The sequence below is a fragment of the Cherax quadricarinatus genome, chromosome 64, assembly GCF_038502225.1.
Source record: "Cherax quadricarinatus isolate ZL_2023a chromosome 64, ASM3850222v1, whole genome shotgun sequence".
Lineage (NCBI taxonomy): Eukaryota > Metazoa > Arthropoda > Malacostraca > Decapoda > Parastacidae > Cherax > Cherax quadricarinatus.
The window spans coordinates 1,790,515-1,800,514 of record NC_091355.1 but is presented as its reverse complement, the minus strand read 5'-3'; positions in this window follow the sequence as shown (position 1 = coordinate 1,800,514).

Here is a 10,000-nt window from a genome sequence, read left to right as displayed (position 1 = left end):
GATGATTGTGGATGTTATGAATGAGAAGAAGCTGGATGTCTTGGCTTTAATTGAAACAAAGCTGAAGGGGGTGGGAGAGTTTCAGTGGAGAGGAATAAATGGGATTAGGTCAGGGGTTTCAAATAGAGTTAGAGCTAAAGAAGGAGTAGCAATAATGTTGAAGGATAAGCTATGGCAGGAAAAGAGGGACTATAAATGTATTAATTCAAGGATTATGTGGAGTAAAATAAAGATTGGATGTGAAAAGTGGGTTATAATAAGCGTGTATGCACCTGGAGAAGAGAGAAGTGTAGAGGAGAGAGAGAGATTTTGGGAAATGTTGAGAGAATGCGTGGGGAGTTTTGAATCAAGTGTGAGAGTAATGGTGGTTGGGGATTTCAATGCTAAAGTGGGTAAAAATGATATGGAGGGAGTAGTAGGTAAATTTGGGGTGCCAGGGGTAAATGTAAATGGGGAGCCTTTAATTGAGCTATGTGTAGAAAGAGATTTGGTAATAAGTAATACATATTTTATGAAAAAGAGGATAAATAAATATACAAGCTATGATGTAGCACGTAATGAAAGTAGTTTGTTAGATTATGTATTGGTGGATAAAAGGTTGATGGGTAGGCTCCAGGATGTACATGTTTATAGAGGGGCAACTGATATATCGGATCATTAATTAGTTGTAGCTACAGTTAGAGTAAGAGGTAGATGGGAAAAGAGGAAGGTGGCAACAACAAGTAAGAGGGAGGTGAAAGTGTATAAATTAAGGGAGGAGGAAGTTCGGGGGAGATATAAGCGACTGTTGGCAGAAAGGTGGGCTAGTGCAATGATGAGTAGTGGGGGGTTGAAGAGGGTTGGAATAGTTTTAAAAATGCAGTATTAGAATGTGGGGCAGAAGTTTATGGTTATAGGAGGGTGGGGGCAGGTGGAAAGAGGAGTGATTGGTGGAATGATGAAGTAAAGGGTGTGATAAAAGAGAAAAAGTTGGCTTATGAGAGCTTTTTACAAAGCGGAAGTGTTATAAGAAAAGCAGAGTATATGGACAGTAAAAGAAAGGTGAAGAGAGTGGTGAGAGAGTGCAAAAGGAGAGCAAATGAAAGAGTGGGAGAGGCACTGTCAAGAAATTTTAATGAAAATAAGAAAAAAGTTTGGAGTGAGTTAAACAAGTTAAGAAAGCCTAGGGAAAGTATGGATTTGTCAGTTAAAAACAGAGTAGGGGAGTTAGTAGATGGGGAGAGGGAGGTATTAGGTAGATGGCGAGAATATTTTGAGGAACTTTTAAATGTTGAGGAAGAAAGGGAGGTGGTAACTTCATGCACTGGTCAGGGAGGTATACCATCTTTTAGGAGTGAAGAAGAGCAGAATGTAAGTGTGGTGGAGGTACGTGAGGCATTACGTAGAATGAAAGGGGGTAAAGCAGCTGGAACTGATGGGATCATGACAGAAATGTTAAAAGCAGGGGGGGATATAGTGTTGGAGTGGTTAGTACTTTTGTTTAATAAATGTATGAAAGAGGGGAAGGTACCTAGGGATTGGCGGAGAGCATGTATAGTCCCTTTATATAAAGGGAAAAGGGACAAAAGAGACTGTAAAAATTATAGAGGAATAAGCTTACTGAGTATACCAGGAAAAGTGTACGGTAGGGTTATAATTGAAAGAATTAGAGGTAAGACAGAATGTAGAATTGCGGATGAGCAAGGAGGCTTCAGAGTGGGTAGGGGATGTGTAGATCAAGTGTTTACATTGAAGCATATATGTGAACAGTATTTAGATAAAGGTAGGGAAGTTTTTATTGCATTTATGGATTTAGAAAAGGCATATGATAGAGTGGATAGGGGAGCAATGTGGCAGATGTTGCAAGCATATGGAATAGGTGGTAAGTTACTAAATGCTGTAAAGAGTTTTTATGAGGATAGTGAGGCTCAGGTTAGGGTGTGTAGAAGAGAGGGAGAATACTTCCTGGTAAAAGTAGGTCTTAGACAGGGATGTGTAATGTCACCATGGTTGTTTAATATATTTATAGATGGGGTTGTAAAAGAAGTAAATGCTAGGGTGTTCGGGAGAGGGGTGGGATTAAATTATGGGGAATCAAATTCAAAATGGGAATTAACACAGTTACTTTTTGCTGATGATACTGTGCTTATGGGAGATTCTAAAGAAAAATTGCAAAGGTTAGTGGATGAGTTTGGGAATGTGTGTAAAGGTAGAAAGTTGAAATTGAACATAGAAAAGAGTAAGGTGATGAGGGTATCAAATGATTTAGATAAAGAAAAATTGGATATCAATTTGGGGAGGAGGAGTATGGAAGAAGTGAAAGTTTTCAGATACTTGGGAGTTGACGTGTCGGCGGATGGATTTATGAAGGATGAGGTTAATCATAGAATTGATGAGGGAAAAAAGGTGAGTGGTGCATTGAGGTATATGTGGAGTCAAAAAACGTTATCTATGGAGGCAAAGAAGGGAATGTATGAAAGTATAGTAGTACCAACACTCTTATATGGATGTGAAGCTTGGGTGGTAAATGCAGCAGCGAGGAGACGGTTGGAGGCAGTGGAGATGTCCTGTCTATGGGCAATGTGTGGTGTAAATATTATGCAGAAAATTCGGAGTGTGGAAATTAGGAAAAGGTATGGAGTTAATAAAAGTATTAGTCAGAGGGCAGAAGAGGGGTTGTTGAGGTGGTTTGGTCATTTAGAGAGAATGGATCAAAGTAGAATGACATGGAAAGCATATAAATCTATAGGGGAAGGAAGGCGAGGTAGGGGTCGTCCTCGAAAGGGTTGGAGAGAGGGAGTAAAGGAGGTTTTGTGGGCAAGGGGCTTGGACTTCCAGCAAGCGTGCGTGAGCGTGTTAGATAGGAGTGAATGGAGACGAATGGTACTTGGAACCTGACGATCTGTTGGAGTGTGAGAAGGGTAATATTTAGTGAAGGGATTCAGGGAAACCGGTTATTTTCATATAGTCGGACTTGAGTCCTGGAAATGGGAAGTACAATGCCTGCACTTTAAAGGAGGGGTTTGGGATATTGGCAGTTTGGAGGGATATGTTGTGTATCTTTATACGTATATGCTTCTAAACTGTTGTATTCTGAGCACCTCTGCAAAAACAGTGATTATGTGTGAGTGAGGTGAAAGAGTTGAATGATGATGAAAGCATTTTCTTTTTGGGGATTTTCTTTCTTTTTTGGGTCACCCTGCCTCGGTGGGAGACGGCCAACTTGTTGAAAAATAAATAAATATATATATATATATATATATATATATATATATATATATATATATATATATATTATATATATATATATATGTATATATATATATATATATATATATATATATATATATATATATATATATATATATATATATATATATATATATATATATATATACATATATGTATATATATATATATATATATATATATATATATACATATATATATATATATATATATATATATATATAAATATATATATATATATATATATATATATATATATATAAATATATATATATATATATATATATATATATATATATATATATATATATATATATATAAATATATATATATATATTTATTATATATATATATATATATATATATATATATATATATATATATATATATATATATATATATATATATATATATATATATATATATACATATATATATATAAATAAATATATATATATATATATATATATATATATATATATATATAAATAAATATATATATATATATATATATATATATATATATATATATATATATATATATATATATATGTATATATATATATATGTATATATATATATATATATATATATATATATATATATATATATATATATATACATATATATATTTTGAAATATACATATATTTGCAAATCGTAGCCAAAAGTGGTCTGACTTCCTACCAGCGTCTCGAAATAGATCGACTTTTTCGCCAGACTGGCAGTAATGACTTATATATTTCAAAGATTTTTTTCCGGTTTGCGTAGCGGAGCGCCACGGGTCACTTAGCATTTTCTTAGAATCAATCCTGTCACCTGCACTCCCCGCCTCCCAGGGTATAGCAGGGGGCTGGATAGTGGAACTGCATATAGCAGGTCTGGATACAGTAGGAACTGAATATAGTATTGGGCTGAATATAGTGTAGGGGTTATATACAGTAAGTGAAAATTGGACTGCCTGAGAACTGGTTGCTGTGTGTTAGACCGCTGTTGTTGATGATAGCCAGGAATAAATGTTAGAATACTCTAGTACCTGCTGGAATATTCCATCTTGTGTAAGACAACACTCCAGTCTTGTGTAAGAAATTCCAGTACCTGCTGGAATGTCCTGTCTAGTGTAAGAACCTCCAATACCTCCTGGAATATCTTATTGTATGTAAGAAAATGATATAGTTCTCAGCAAGAAAATACAGTACCTGCTGGAATATCCTATCTGGAGTAAGACAACACTCCAGTCCTGTGTAAAACCCTCCAGTACCAACTGGAAGTCTTTAAGTGTTAAGTAAGAGGTATGCGTGATGGTAATACACAGAAAAAAAGTGTGTGGATGTCACTTATCTTGTGCACTTTAAACAAGGCCTTGAGCAGCCTGACTAACACCTCCGCTTATTTCCCTCCCCTACCCCCCTCCCCCCCAGTTTACTTACCGAAAGACTTACGGCGGTTTCTTCAACTTCGCTCAGAGGAAGGAAGAGGAGGAGAAGGAGGGCGAGGAGGAGGGCGAGGAGGAAGGCGAGGAGGAGGGCGAGGAGGAGGGCGAGGAGGAGGAGGAGAAGGATTAAGCAGAGGACTGGTGACGAGTAGTAGTCTCAGCAAGCAGCAGCAACAGCGGCAGCAGCAACAGCAGCACGAACTTCAAGCTGAGACGCCTCCGGAAACAGCAAACACAGGGGAAAGATACATGCATGAGGACACACACTCACATGTCCTGCAAGCGACATACACACACACACACACACACACACACACACACACACACACACACACACACACACACACACACACACACACACACCTGGAAGAGAACAAACACAGAATAAAGAAGCATGGATAACAAGTAACTTACAAGTTCTGCCTTGTTTTATCAAATTTGTTGTAGGATTCAAAGTTCCATCAAAGTTCACTCAAGCTCCATCAAAGTTCACTCAAGCTCGAACAAAGTTCCATCAAAAGTATCAGTTGGAATGACATAAATGGAATCAAGTTAGAAAAGACATGGAGGACATGGAGGACATGGAGGACATGGAGGACATGGAGGAGGACATGGAGGAGGACATGGAGGAGGATATGGAGGAGGACATGGAGGAGGACATGGAGGAGGACATGGAGGAGGACATGGAGAAGGACATGGAGGAGGACATGGAGGAAGACATGGAGGAAGACATGGAGGAGGACATGGAGGAGGACATGGAGGAAGACATGGAGAAGGACATGGAGGAGGACATGGAGGAGGGCATGGAGGAGGACATGGAGGAGGACATGAAGGAGGACATGGAGGAGGACATGGAGGAGGGCATGGAGGAGGACATGGAGGATGACGTGGAGGAGGACATGGAGGAGGACATGGAGGAGGACATGGAGGAGGACATGGAGGAGGACATGGAGGAAGACATGGAGAAGGACATGGAGGAGGACATGGAGGAGGACATGGAGGAGGACATGGAGGAGGACATGAAAGAGGACATGGAGGAGGACATGGAGGAGGGCATGGAGGAGGACATGGAGGATGACGTGGAGGAGGACATGGAGGAGGACATGGAGGAGGACATGGAGGAAGACATGGAGGAGGACATGGAGGAGGACATGGAGGAGGACATGGAGGAGGACATGGAGGAGGACATGGAGGAAGACATGGAGGAGGACATGGAGGAGGACATGGAGGAGGACATGAAGGAAGACATGGAGGAGGACATGGAGGAGGACATGGAGGAGGACATGGAGGAGGACATGGAGGAGGACATGGAGGAGGACATGGAGGAAGACATGGAGGAGGACATGGAGGAGGACATGGAGGAGGACATGGAAGAGGACATGAAGGAGGACATGGAGGAGGACATGGAGAAGGACATGGAGGAGGACATGGAGGATGACGTGGAGGAGGACAAGGAGGAGGACATTGAGGAGGACATGGAGGAAGACATGGAGGACATGGAGGAGGACATGGAGGAAGACATGGAGGAGGATATGGAGGAGGACATGTAGGAGGACATGTAGGAGGACATGGAGGAGGACATGGAGGAGGACATTTAGGAGGACATGGAGGAGGACATGGAGGAGGACATGGAGGAGGACATGGAGGAGGACATGAAGGAGGACATGGAGGAGGACATGGAGGAGGACGTGGAGGAAGACATGGAGGAGGACATGGAGGAGGACATGGAGGAGGACATGGAGGAGGACATGGAGGAGGACATGGAGGAGAACATGGAGGAGAACATGGAGGATGACGTGGAGGAGGACATGGAGGAGGACATGGAGGATGACGTGGAGGAAGACATGAAGGAGGACATGGAGGAGGACATGGAGGAGGACATGGAGGATGACGTGGAGGATGACGTGGAGGAGGACATGGAGGAGGACATGGAGGAGGACATGGAGGAGGACATGGAGGAGGAAATGGAGGAAGACATGGAGGAGGAAATGGAGGAGAATATGGAGGAGGCTACACATGATCCCAACTGATTTAAAGCGTCAATCAGCTGATCAGGGGAAATTCCCCTCAGACCCTGCTTGAGGCAAGACCCTTGTAGGTGCTGATGGAGGAGGAGATGGAGGAGGAGGAGGAGGAGGAGGAGGAGGAGGAGGGGGAAGAGGAGGAGGAGGAGGAGGAGGAGGAGGAGGAGGAGGAGGAGGAGGAGGAGGAGGAGGAGAAGGAGGAGGAGGAGGAGGAGGCGGAGGAGGAGGAGACGAGGTTAGAGGAGAGAGGATTGATAGAAAGTCTTCCCCCTCCCTCTTTTCCTCCTTCTTTCCCTCTTTCTCTCCCTCCCTCTCTCTCTTCCTCCTTCACCTGGATAAGAGATGTTGAATGAGTCATAAATGAACAGTAAGTGTCAAGGCCAGATGAAAATTGTGGTGAAATATGCTATCTTACTCGAGTTTCCCCTCTCCCTCTCTCTCTCCTCTCTTCCTTCTCTCTCTCCCCTCTCCCTCTCTCTCTCCCCTCTTCCTTCTCTCTATCTCTCCCCTCTGTCTCTCTCCTATTTTCTATCCTCTCTCTTTAATCCTCACCCTTTCCCCTCTCCCTCTCTTTCCATCTTCCTGTCACCTCTCCTGTCATTCTCTAGCTTCCCTCTTTCTCTCTTATTCACCTCTCCCTCTATTTATTTTTCCCTCCTTTCTCTCTCTCCCATCTTCCTCTTTATTTCCCTTTCCTTTTATTCATTCTCCCCTTCTGTGATTGTAGCAATATATATATATATATATATATATATATATATATATATATATATATATATATATATATATATATATATATATATATATATATATATATATATATATATATATATATATATTATATATATATATATATATATATATATATATATATATATATATATATATATGTCGTAAATGAATAGGCAGAACTTATGATCTTGGCTTAAATAGCAACGCTCATCTTGCCATATAGGACAAACGAAAATTTGTGTATGCAATAATTTCGCCAAAATCATTCTGAACCTAACGAAAAAAATATATTTCACTGTGTTTGTTTAATATTAAATTATTGTAAATAAATCTAAAATATATTTAGTTGGGTTAAGCTAAAATAAATTTTTCTTCTTATAATAAGGTTAGGTAAGTTTTCTAAGATTCTTTTGGTGCAAAATTATAAATTTTTACATCAACATTTATGAAAAAAATATATCTATAAACGTATAAGAGAAAATTTCAGAAAGGACTTAATTTTAAATGAGTTCTTGCTAATTGACCAGTTTTACATATTCGGCACGACATATATATATATATATATATATATATATATATATATATATATATATATATATATATATATATATATATATATATATATATATATATAAAACACCGTGAATCTCCCGTGGTTCATTGCTCACCCTCTGAGTTGCATCATCTCCGCCCTTCATTCAGAGTGCAGGCACCGTACTCCAGCTCCAGAGCCTGAATCTGGTTAACCGGTTTCCATAAATTCTTTCGTAATTGTTACCAACAGCAAGTTAAATCATAAAAGTCCCTTGTCTCCACTCTCTCTGATCTAACAGGCTCGCCCAAGCGTGTTGAATGTCCAAGCCCTTAGCCCTAAAACATACTTTAACCCCTCCCTCCAACATTTCCTTGAATGACCCCTACCCTCCATTCCAGATTTATACACCCTCAGAACCATTCTGTTTTGTTCCATCCCAGATTTATAAGCACTCGTAGCCATTCCATTTTGTTCTACTCTCTTTAAATTTCCAAACCTCCTCAACAACCCCTCCTCAGTTCTCTGAATTATATTGCTGGTAACCCCACTCCCTCTTTATCTATCTTATAACTACGCGTTTTCGGCCTAATATTCACACCAGATGTTGCTGTCAAACACGACTTTTCCACCACCTACAGCCTCCTCCTCCTCCTCCTCCCTGCAATGTATAAAACCCATTCTTCACGCTCATACACCAGTGTTTGTACCAATGTACTCTGGTACAGTCCCCTTTTTTGTGTCTGTGATTACAGTCCGTCTCCAAACCACGGTACGGGTGGGGATCGATCTCATGGCAAGTGATTGGTAAAACTTCAGGCCAGTGCGTATGCCACTGGGCCAGCTGGCTACAGTAAGTTCGAGCCTCACCAGTACCGTTGTCTGCTGCAGTCGTTTTATTACGACTTCATGAGTCTACGCCCCCATAGATGCCTCAAAGCACCATCCATCTATATCCCCTCATCGGTTATATGGTTCACCTCATCACTCATGAAACCAGCTGTTGAGAAGTCCACTCTGAAGTATCAAGACACATGTACTCCCTCCACATTACCTTCAATCTAATATCCAGTCTCTCACTTCCTACAGATTTTTAATACCTGCTACATCTTGCTCTTTTCTATGTCCACTTTTAATTTTCTTCTTTTTCACTTCATCCCAAATTTGTCCACTATCCTTGGCAACTTCTCTTCAGAATCTTCCAAAAGTTCAGCGTCATCAGCAAAAAGCAACTGTGGCAACATTCACTTTGTGTCATATTAGTCATCTTTTAATCTCACATTTCTCACTAACACCGTCTGCTGTTTGATGATTTTCCTATTTACTCCTCATTCTTCTCATCCTTCTCCTCTTCCACTCTCCTCCTCCTCCTTCTCCCTCTCCTTCTCCTCCTCCTCCTCCCATCTGATGATAATTCATTTTCCTTTTCTTTTTCGCACACATCCTTGTTTGTGGAATCTCTGTCTGTCTGTCTGTCTCTCTTTTTTTTTTACACAGGGTTTGACAAGGTTAAGGATCCCTAGCTTTATTGACAGCTATTTACAGGTTAAGGATTCCTAACTTTATTGACAAGCTAAGAGCTGTTACTTACATCAGCTCATTTGAAAGCATTTTTATTGTTATGAAACATACAAGTAGGGAACAGGATGAAGTTGGAGCCATCTGTGGGCCAGCATTTTCATGTGATCAACTGACTTTATCTCGTTGACATAATTATGCTGTACGAATGTGTTCCATACTCGAGTCATCCTGGGTATATATGATCTCAGATGGAGTGATGTTCTGGAGAAGGATACAGCCAGAGTGAAGTTGCTGCTTTCTGCCCGTCTTGTGGCATAAAAGCTTGTTTCACGCTGTCCTCGAAGTGGATCCAAGTGTGGTACTTTGACAATATTGGCCTTGTACATAACAGTAAGGCCACCCACATCCCTCCTATGTTGAAGACTCTGCTGAAATGACAGATCTATCCAGGATGAGTCCAGGCGAGAGATGAGACGTCTTGCTCTGTTCTCTACCCTGTCAAGCAGTCTCTCTCTCTCTCTCTCTCTCT